This window comes from Plectropomus leopardus, chromosome 20, assembly GCF_008729295.1.
Source record: "Plectropomus leopardus isolate mb chromosome 20, YSFRI_Pleo_2.0, whole genome shotgun sequence".
Lineage (NCBI taxonomy): Eukaryota > Metazoa > Chordata > Actinopteri > Perciformes > Serranidae > Plectropomus > Plectropomus leopardus.
Genome location: NC_056482.1, coordinates 4383654 through 4394259, shown reverse-complemented (window position 1 = coordinate 4394259; position 10606 = coordinate 4383654). Strand labels below are relative to the sequence as shown.

General features: G+C 35.8%; 1 pseudogene; it reads right to left on the bottom strand.

Annotated features, from left to right (window-relative positions):
• Window positions 1-249: 249 nt before the first annotated feature.
• Window positions 250-10121, bottom strand: LOC121959937 (annotated as a pseudogene).
• Between the last annotated feature and the right edge of the window lie 485 nt (window positions 10122-10606).

Below are 10606 nucleotides of genomic sequence, written 5' to 3'. Positions count from 1 at the left end.
ACAAATTCACGACATAAATATCTATTAAACTTTTCATTCAGCAAAACTCTACTCACACAACCCTGACAGCCCCATTTCTATCTTTCAATCCTGCACACACTACAAAAAGAAGTTGCCTTTAAATGTCATAAGCAGATATTGTACATACATCCCTATCTGACTGATTTATATACATAACATAAATAAAACTCATCTAAAATTTAACTCAAACAAACATAAAAACAGCACATGTTGACCTTTTAAGGAAATGTTTTAAAACATTGAAATATGACCTTTGGACCTTTTAAAAAAATCCCATTATTGCGAAATGCAAAATAAAAGCTCTTAGATAAATACTGCACTGCATATTCTGCCTACACTTGCATCACTAACACTAACATGCTGCTACAGTTCAAACTCCAGCACAGTATTTAGTTTAGAAAGAGTGATAAAATAGTCCTGAGTAAAGAGAGAGGAAAGAAGCTGTTATTGCACAATTCAAATTTAAGTTAAGGCAGTTTTAAGAAAGCTTTCTATGAGCTCTAGAGCAAATCTATTACCAATTCTAATCACTGCCGAAAAAACGATAAATTAGTCGTAAGAAATTAAAGCTTCTGTCCGGACAGACAAAAAGTCTTCTTTTAAGTCTCTTCAAGTAGCTTCCGCAGACTTCTTTGGATCTAGGATTTAAAAGATGAAAAATATCTGAAAATATTCTAAAATTGAAAAAAAAAAAAAAATAAATAAAAAATGTAATAAACAGAATTTCTGCCATGCAACTGTATGTCTCCATTCACCAGCTCACATCCATGTCTGTGAGAACAGCTGCTGTCAATCTGCTAATGTACCACGCAGCAAGAAAGCCAATAAGCTATTTCTCAACTATAACTAAAACTAATAACTTATTGTATGGAACCGAGACCTCCATATTGTTTTTATTAACACTTTGAAACTTTGAGCGACATCATTTTTCTTGTGCTGTTTTCAAAAGTATTTACAGCTTTGAACTGTGAGCAAATCCGTGGAATTTCTTGAAAAACACTAAAAAAAAGCAAAAACTAAATTGGTAAGAAATGCTTTATAAATTGCAAGAAATTAGGAAATTTAGAAAACGATTTATAAAGAAGATAATTAAAAATGTCTATTCATAGTTAACGAAATAAAGAAGTATGTACTTCTTCATAGTCCTTTTCAAATATGGGATATTTAACCTCAAGAGGTTTGAATATTTGTTATTGTTATATACTTTTTTTTGTCTTTTTGTTTTTGTTCATTGCACTTAAGGCTTGTTTGCATTTATCTGTGTTTTTGTACATGTTCAAAATAAATATTCATTCATTCCAAAAAGAATTAATAGGGAAAAACGATATTTATAATTATCATAATTACATGTTTAAAATCATCTTACACAATGATATATATTTTTCAGTCACTTTTACAAGGTTATTTCCTTTTTTTATTTTTGCCTTTTTTAAAAAAAAATTTTCAATTTAGTTTCAGCAAATGTTCTTGTACTTTTTACTAATTACTTGCTAATTTTAGGAGTCATGTCTTATTTTGTTGCTCACTGCCTTCTTCTTCTGTTTTTTAAAGAAATGAAGTTGCTCAGGTTTCAAAGAGTGAATCGCTGCACTTCAGTCACACCCTTTTTGTTTTAAAAGTGTGAAACATTTTTTGTGCAAACCAATTCAGAACATTTAGATAAATGAGATGGTGTATATGAAACCACTGAATTTCAAATGAGACATTTTTGCAAGAGTGTGGAAACTGGACGAACCTTTTCTAGCTTGAACAAGTTGGTAGAAAGTTCTCCATAAATCTCAGCATTCACTTCTTCCTGCGGCCTGTGGCTCACTGCGTTCCTGCAAGAATATCTGCACGTCAATCATAAATCAAAAAAAGTGTGACGATGCGTGACCAAGAAGAAATAAAACAATAAGAGTGCATTATCTCACAGTGTGGTGACTCCGACACCGATAGCACCTCAATAACGTGAACTCTTACTCAGTACGAACGTGCTCCCCCATGGACACCAGCGAGTTCAAACGATGCTCAAGAGCAACAATCTTGAAAGCCATGTAACAGGAGGACAAGACGAGAATACTAACTCTGTGAGGAGACACACACAAACATCAAACATTCAAACAGAACAATTACTAACATGCCCCAGATCGTGAAAATTAATCCATCAATGGTGTTGTCCGAGTCTCGTATTCCACGTAATGAATGGTTACTCACAAAAACAGATAGATGAGGAGGATGACTTGTAACGACATCGGCTGTGAGGGTTTGTCTTTGAGCTTTGTCGACCCTACAATGAAAAACTATTTAAAAATTGCAACAGAAATAAATAAATGTGCTGCAACATTAAAAAGAATATTTTTGACATTTGGGAAAATATGCTAGTTTGTTGTCATGCATTTTATAAGAAGCCTAATGCCACTATCGTGTCCGTACTTTCCGTATTTCCGTATTAAGACTGGAAACAGGGAAACAGCTAGCCTGAATCCATCCAAAAGTAAAACAATCCCAGCCCAGTCACCAAAAGGAAATGTTGGCATTGTACATTTCTTTCTTTTATACAGTACATTTTCACATTTCATATATATCATATCAGCGTTTCTAAAGTGACGTAGTATATCAGCAGTAGTCTGGAGCTGGAGGGGATGGTGGATGGCAGCTCTTTCGTCACCAAACATTGGTGTTTTATGGCATGTGAATCATGAGTTTCGTTGAAATACGATATTTGCTGATTTCACAAAGTCTGTTACGATACGATCCTAATTCGATTCAATTCAGGGGCCTGTGATTCATCGTCTTGCTGCTTATCGTTATCTACCTGATGCAAGCAAAGTTTGAATGTTTAGGAAGAACATGTGCTTGGATGGAAATTGTGACATGGGAATTTAGAAATAAATGCATATTGTAGAGATAAGAAAATGTATCGTTCTAGCAAGTTTAAAAGTTTCTGCCACATAATCAGAGGTATGCAAAATCAAACAACAGCAGCATTTTTTCATGTGACTGGGTTGGAAAATCCACCTATGAACACATTTACAACTCACTTCTCGTGTTTTTTGTTTACTCCATGCGAAAACTGAAGGGTTAAAACAAGTTGGAGTCTCTGCCTTTTGTTTTTTACGTTCCATTTTTTTGTGTTAATTAAAGCTAAAATGTGTGTTTATCCAAACACTCTTACATACCTCCTGGTGTTTAGTAAATGTAGAATGAGCTATATATTAAAACCATATCACTTGCAAACTTCTTGGAACATATTTTAAACAATAAACACATCATTATTACATTTTTAGCCATTTTAAATTAAATTGTTTGTTTTCTTAGCTTTGCAAAAAGACTGGAAATATAGAAAGAGAAACAGAAAGAGCTAGATGTCCAAATGTAACAAAAACTGCCTACAGCATCTTTAAAGCTCAATAGTGAACACTATATCTTGTTTTGAAAAGTGTAAAGATGAAACGTTGTGGTTTACCAGGGCAGTTAAATTCATTTCAGCAATAATAATAATAATTTCTGTTTCTAGTCTTTATGCTAAGCTAAGCTAACCAGTTGCTGGTGGTCAATTTTAACTGTCCAGGCATGAGAGTGGTGTCAGTCTTTTAATCTCAGCAAGAAAGCATGAGTATTTGCCTAAAGGAACTAATCTTCCACTGACTCTGAATAAAGCTTTTTTGAACTCAAAAAGATCCAGTATTAAAGTACCATTTTTGAGGGCAGCTCCGTGTTTTGGGCTTGGACTCTGGAGGTGAATGTCTGCGTGCACTGAAACCTCTCCGCTCTTCACTGCACTCAGAAATGTATCCGGGAGGCCGGTGAAGTCTGCTCAAACAAACAGGAAAGAACCCGTGACTCCCGCTGCCTATGAGTAAATATTATTAATAGACTAACAAACGTCATGGCTCAACGTGTACTCCGTGTTTGCTTTGAGATGAAACAGCTGATAATAAACAATAAACTGGAGATTCTATTCATCATTTAGTAACATCATCATTGTTTTCATGCCAACTGTCTTTAAAAAAAAAAGCCTCAATGGCTCATATTTCACTCAGCTTCACTCCAACTATTTGCAAACCAAAAGCTGTCTGAGCCACAATGACACCTGGCACCTTTTGGAGAAAGGAAAAACACTACAAGTGTGTACAGCAGATTAGAGTACATGTTGGAAAGTGTAAGTATACATAAGAGGGATCAAGATGGGTCACACACCATTTATTTTGTCATAATCTGGAGTTTGGGAGCCAGAGCTGCTGCTCTCCATCATCTCCTGACGCCTTTGTTGCACAACCCCGTCCAGGTCGGAGAAGTCCTGCAGCGCACGTACAGGAAAATATACAATGGATACCACATGCAGGGAGAGTATTGTATAGCATGAGAACAAGGCACTTCTGAGAACAAGGCACTTCTGTACATCTTTTATCACAATGGAAAATACAGAATAATAAATACATCCTGTGCAAAAACATCCCATAAAACAGGACAAAAAAAACTCCTGACTGACCAGAGGAAGCGACGATGGACATTTTACCCTGAAGCTGGTCTCACAGGAGGAAATATTGGGGCTGTTACATGTTTTATCCACCTGGAATCACAGAGTACATACATCAGTATGTGGAAAAAAATATATTTTTTAAAACAGTATTAATCTTTAATTTTTCCAATTTGCAGCAACAGAACATGCAATAAACATAACTCTGAAATAATATCACTTTATGAAGCTGTTAACTTTGGATAAAGCCTGACAAGCTGTCAAAAAATTTGACTTTTCAACCTTTCTGAAGTTATGGGACATTTTCAGATCAGACGAAAACTGTTGAGCTTTGATGTCAGATACATTTGTATCCTTCATCAGCAGGGCGAGTGGCTACTAATTATTTTTAAGTTATTTTGAATTACTAATAGGCAGCCCTGTGAAGTCTGCAGATATGTAGCCACTAAATTTGTCCCTGAAAAAACATTTTATTCCTAAATTACTGTTAATAGAATATTATAGGATTTTATGGGCTCTGATGGCCACTGCTAAACAGCCATATCATACCACGGCGTTACTTTTGGGGGGCATAAAACCCAATGCCCCCCCCCACCCCCACATAGATGGCATCTATGGTTACAACCGTGCACTAACATATACAAGCTGCAGGACCGGCTCACCACAACAAACCACAGAAAAACTCAGATTAAACACACACACACACACACACACACACACACACACCACACACACACACACACACACACACACAGGTGGCGTGACTTCATTCTCTGCCCATTACTACACCGTGTGTTTACATAGCAAACAGTGGTTTGCTGCTATATTAATATTCCAAATATCTCATGTAGATCCTTTTCATGATTTATCAACCATCAAAACAGTTGTTGATGACTTTTCTTCAGACAATTAATGAGCAAATTAATTCGGACAAATAAGTATTTTAAGTAACTCCTAGAAACTATTATTTAATGTGCTTTTTATTCTTCATTTTTTGGATCATTCTGGCTGTGTTCATGCATATGGCATACATTTTGACAAGATTGTGTATTTTTGTTTAATCTTAGAATTTCCAGCTCAGCTCCTTCAATAAGTCTAAAACACACTCCGGAAACTAAATTGTTACATTCATGCTATTAAATGGAAAAAATGCTCCACTGAAACCCATTCAAAGAGACATCGAAGCATAAAAACATGCATTGTATTATTTCTGGGTGTCATTCATGGCTTTTGACTCGGAATTTTTCATTTTTTACTATTTTCCTTCTGATGATGCCATTTTTACCATAGTTGGTATACGGTGAAAACACATGGTATTTCCACTAGGTGGACACAATCAATGTTGCTGCTAATCATTGACATATCCCAGGCTGTAATAATCCCAAAGAAAATTAAAATTATATATATATATATATATATATATATATATATATATATATATATATTTATATATATATAATATATATATATATATATATATACACTTTGCATGTAGTATATTAATCTAAAAACACAGTGGCATCATGAAAAAAAAACTGGCATTTAAAGGGTTGAAAATTCGGAAGACTAAATTAATGAATAATTGATGCTTCTGATTAGAAATAATGTTGGTTAAAAAGTAAGTTCAATGAAAGTAGAAAGTCGTGTTAATGTTTTTTTTAATAGCCTGATTTGGAAAGCGCATTTTGTGTGTATAGGTGTGAATATTTGACACTGCACAAAAAAAGTATAAAAATCAATGTTGCTGCAAATCATTGACATATCCCCCAGGCTGTGAGAACACAAAAATCTTCTTTGCATGCAGTATATTGAAAATAATTCATTTTTTGTGTTTTCTCTTCATCTAAAAACATAGTGGCATCATGACAAAAACCTGACATTTAAAGGGTAAAATTCTGAGAATTAATGAATATTTGATATTTATAATTAGGACTGATATTGGTTTAAAAAAAATAACTCGATGAAAGTTAGTGTGAGCATATTTTGTGCGCAAATCAATATGAGTGTGTGTTGTATTAAAGCGGGCCCTGAGGGTTAAAGATGATATTTACCTCCAGATGAATGCAGATGGTCTTCAGAAGTTTGTAGGTGGTGTTTCGTGAGAGGAAGGACACAAACACATGCTGGAAGACATTATTTTTAAAGTAGAATCACTTTACTGTTCACATCAAAAGTGTAAAAAAAATTGATTGTGTCAACAGTCTTCTCACCTGATCGCTTGTAGTTTCAATCACGAGGGCGTTTGGCACCAATAACGCAGTTTTAGTTTTTTTAATAAATGTCACAGACATCACCGGGGATGGAAATCTAGTTTAAAAAAAACACCATCGAGTTACAACAAAGAACTCAGCCATAAAAACATGAACCTTATCACAGTCCCAGTCAGTATCATACTCTACCTTTGTATCTCTGCCAAAGACTTTGGAGTGGAAACAGATCCAGTTATCAGAGACAAACATTTTGCCCTGATATAAGATGTCTCTCTGCAGGGCACATGTGTAACCTGTCGGCCACAAACACACGCTTAGTGACATTTATCTGCTTCTTTATGTGAGAAAAAAAAAAAAATCAAAAAAACGTACTTTGTTTGAGCGACTCATCTTTGCTGACCTCCTTGAATAACTTATGATACTGGGCGTTTGTCTTTGATAACTGGAAAGAAACAGAAAGATAGTTTGTGAAGAAAATGCAAAAAAAAAGTAACGTGTTAAGAATTTGATGATTAGATTAGATGTGTTCCTACGTGACCAGGCTGGGTTTTTTTTTTTTTAACCGTTGAAAAAACTTTGTTTCGCAGTCACTCGGACTCAGCACTGGAGAAAGCTGCTCCCCACTGGTTTCAATCTAACAATTGAAAAGGTCAGTGTTTTTGTTTAAATAGCACAGTAACACCTGAAAGAGGAGGACAGCTGAGATAAATGAGCTATTGTAGGCCAGTTTACGCGTCATGACTCGTGATATCAACATGATACGTATGCTCAACTGGCTCACAGAAATAATGGAGTATTAGGCAAAAGTAAACGTCCTTCATTTGGCTGTGTGTGGTGTCAGCTGCAGTTACGTAAGGACTGCTTACACAGCAACAGCCAAATCTGTAAACAGCACTTTGCTCATGCAGGTATACAGACGTTAACTGGAACTGCAGTGTTGTTTTGACAACTTAAGTGATATTATCCAGTGTAGCCTACTGTGTGATTTAAATTTAAAGAAAACATATTTCATATTCTTTGGATTTCTTTATGGTATTTCAAAGTAATACTTAAAATAAACCTCTTAGGAGGAGAATATATCTAAAAAAAAAAAAAAAAAAATGCCATAAAGGCCACACTTTATGAGAAAAGACCCACATGACACCAATTCAAAGACTACAAAGTTTAAATTTATTATGAATTAAGGTCCAAATGTTTTTGCATGTCAAAATCATTAAGGTTTTAGGGGGTTTGAGAAAAAATGAGCCCATGGTCACAAACATGCAAAAAGGCCACACCACCTCTCCTACATAAACGCAAGACGGGCAAACTTTATTTGTTTAGCAGCTTTCTGTTGTTTTGTGTCTCTTTGTTGTCGTTGAGCATCTCACCATGGTTTTGTGTTTCTTTGTTGTTGTTTTGTGTCTGTGGTTGTTTTGCACCTTTTGCATCATTTTGTGGTCATTTTGCATCTTTCTGTGGTCATTTTGAATCACTTTGTGGTCGTTTTGCATCTCTTTGAGGTATTTTTAAATGTCTCTTTGTAGTTGTTCTGTGTCTCTTTTGATCATTTTTTCTGACTCTTTCTAGTCATTTTGTTTCCCCCCCCTTTGTAGTATTCATTTCTCTTTGTAGTCATTTTATGTCTCTTTGTTGTCATTTTGATGTCATCTGGGGTCTTTTTGCAGTGTTTTTGTGGTCATTTTAAGTCTCTCTTTATAGTTGCTTTGTGTCTCTTTTTCATTGTGCTTCTTTTTGTTGTCATTTCATGTATCTTTGTTGTCATTTTATGTCTCCTGTTGTCATGTTGTGTCTCCTAGTTATTTTTTGCCTCATTTTGCAATTGTTGTGATTTTTTTTGTGTCTCTATGTTGTTTTCCATCTCTTTGAAGTTGTTTCGTGGCTCTTTGTTGTCATATCTTTGTGGTCAATTTTTGGGTCTTTGTGGTCGTACATGTCTCGTCAAGCAACATTTTGCAAATGAAGACTAGGGGGGGGCCCTGCACTTAGGGCCCCTGGGCATGTGTGCAGTAGGTCCATAGGCACAACTAATGATTAGTTACTTAATTACTTAATATATATAAACGATCTAAATAAAGAGCATATATACAGGAATAAACATGTAGAGTTTAAGCATGGACAGACACACACAGGTTAGATATTTGATTCATTTAAATTAAGTCTAAAATAAAAAAATAAATAAAAATCTGCTGATTATCTTTTCAAACTCATTACAAAATAGTGAAGTCTAAAGTTTAAAGTGACATCTTTAAATGTCTTGTTGTGTGCAACCAGCAATTCAAACCTTAAAAAAAGTCTCTTTAAAATGAGTCAAAGCAGAGAAAATGCGTGGACACAGCACTCAAAGAGGCTGGAACTAAAGAATTTGTGGAATTTTCTTGCTTCGAAAATAACTTCAACACTATTAACTGCGTGATCCTTTCAGCTGTAGTGGTTATATTAGGTTCATTATTGCTCACCTCATGCCAGCTGGTTTCCTCTTGCTCTCTGAGGGGTCTGCCTCTGACTCTGGACACAGCAGGAGGTCTGCAGGTGAGCCTCTGTGTCTCCTCTGTCTCCTCTCACCTCCATTCTCCAACTCAGACCTGCACACATCACACAGGACAGTGTCCTCTGTCCTGTCCTGCACAACAACCACCTGCACAAGACTTAAGGGTCTCTAAGTATGATATCTGCAAGTAACGCATTAAATAGCCTCACCATACCACATACTATTATTCATAAACATAAAGTATATGAAAACGTTTTGTCTTCTAGATGCAAATCAACTCGATGTGTTGCCACGTATGCGCCCGTTAAAAGTGAGCGCGTCCCTTTAATTAAAAAAAAAAAAAAAAAAAAAAAACAGGAACAGGATATGAATGCAAATAATCAGAATCCATGAGGCCTGAGAAAGAGCCCGGGCCCTTCCTCTCCATCTGATCCAGACTTACCCGAGTCCCCCGGGAGTCCTTGTTGGAAAGTTGCTCCGGTGCGGATAACGGGGTCAGAGGTCTGTCCGCCTGCTCGGTCATCAGTACCATCTTTTTTTTTTATATTTCATATCTTTTACGCGTCTCCCTACATCGGCACCAATTCTGTGCCTACATACAACACTAGGAGCTTTTTTTTGAACAGGAAGCCCTGGCACGGAAAGTTTTGGGAAGATCGGCTTCGGTGGACCGAGAAGCCCGGCAGAGGAGGAGCCGGGAAAGGGGAGGGAGCAGCAGGGAACAATATCAGGAACCAGTGGGGAGAAGCCGAGTCCTGCTGGGGGTGTTTGAATCGTGTCATAAAGCTTGCAGAGATACAGAATTTCCCTATTTTCAAATTGGAATATATAACTTTCCACAAGGTTGACCTTTGCGTAAAATCTTTGCGTAAAAACGATCCATATACTGTGCGTAAACGGTTCCAAACTCTTTATGTCGTTAGTCAGCTTCCTGCTACAAAACACTACTTTACACACTTTGGACATTTCTTACTTCAGAGTGTGTTTGGGAGAAACTTCCAGCAGGGGGAAGCAGAGATCTGATGATGTCATGTCTGTGCGTTCACGTGTCACGTGACTGTGCTGACAGAGGTTGAAGAAGTATTAAGGTGTGGATGAAAATTGTGTCTTTTTTAGTAATTAAACTAAAGTATTTACTTAACGGTCTACAACATATTTTTTCATTTATTATTATTAATTTTTTTTTTTTTTTTTATAATAAAATTTCCTTTTTTTTTTTTTTTTCTCTGTGTGTACCGCTGAAAATATCAGCGACAACAATGTATACCTCTTGTATAGATACACTGAATGTTTAATGCAAAATGCCAATAAAAAGTATATTACAAAAAAGAAACTAAAGTATTTGTCACTTATTCTCTGAATAGCTTGGCATCAAACTATTTTTTTTTTTTTTTTTGGAAACAGAACATTAATTTAAAACAC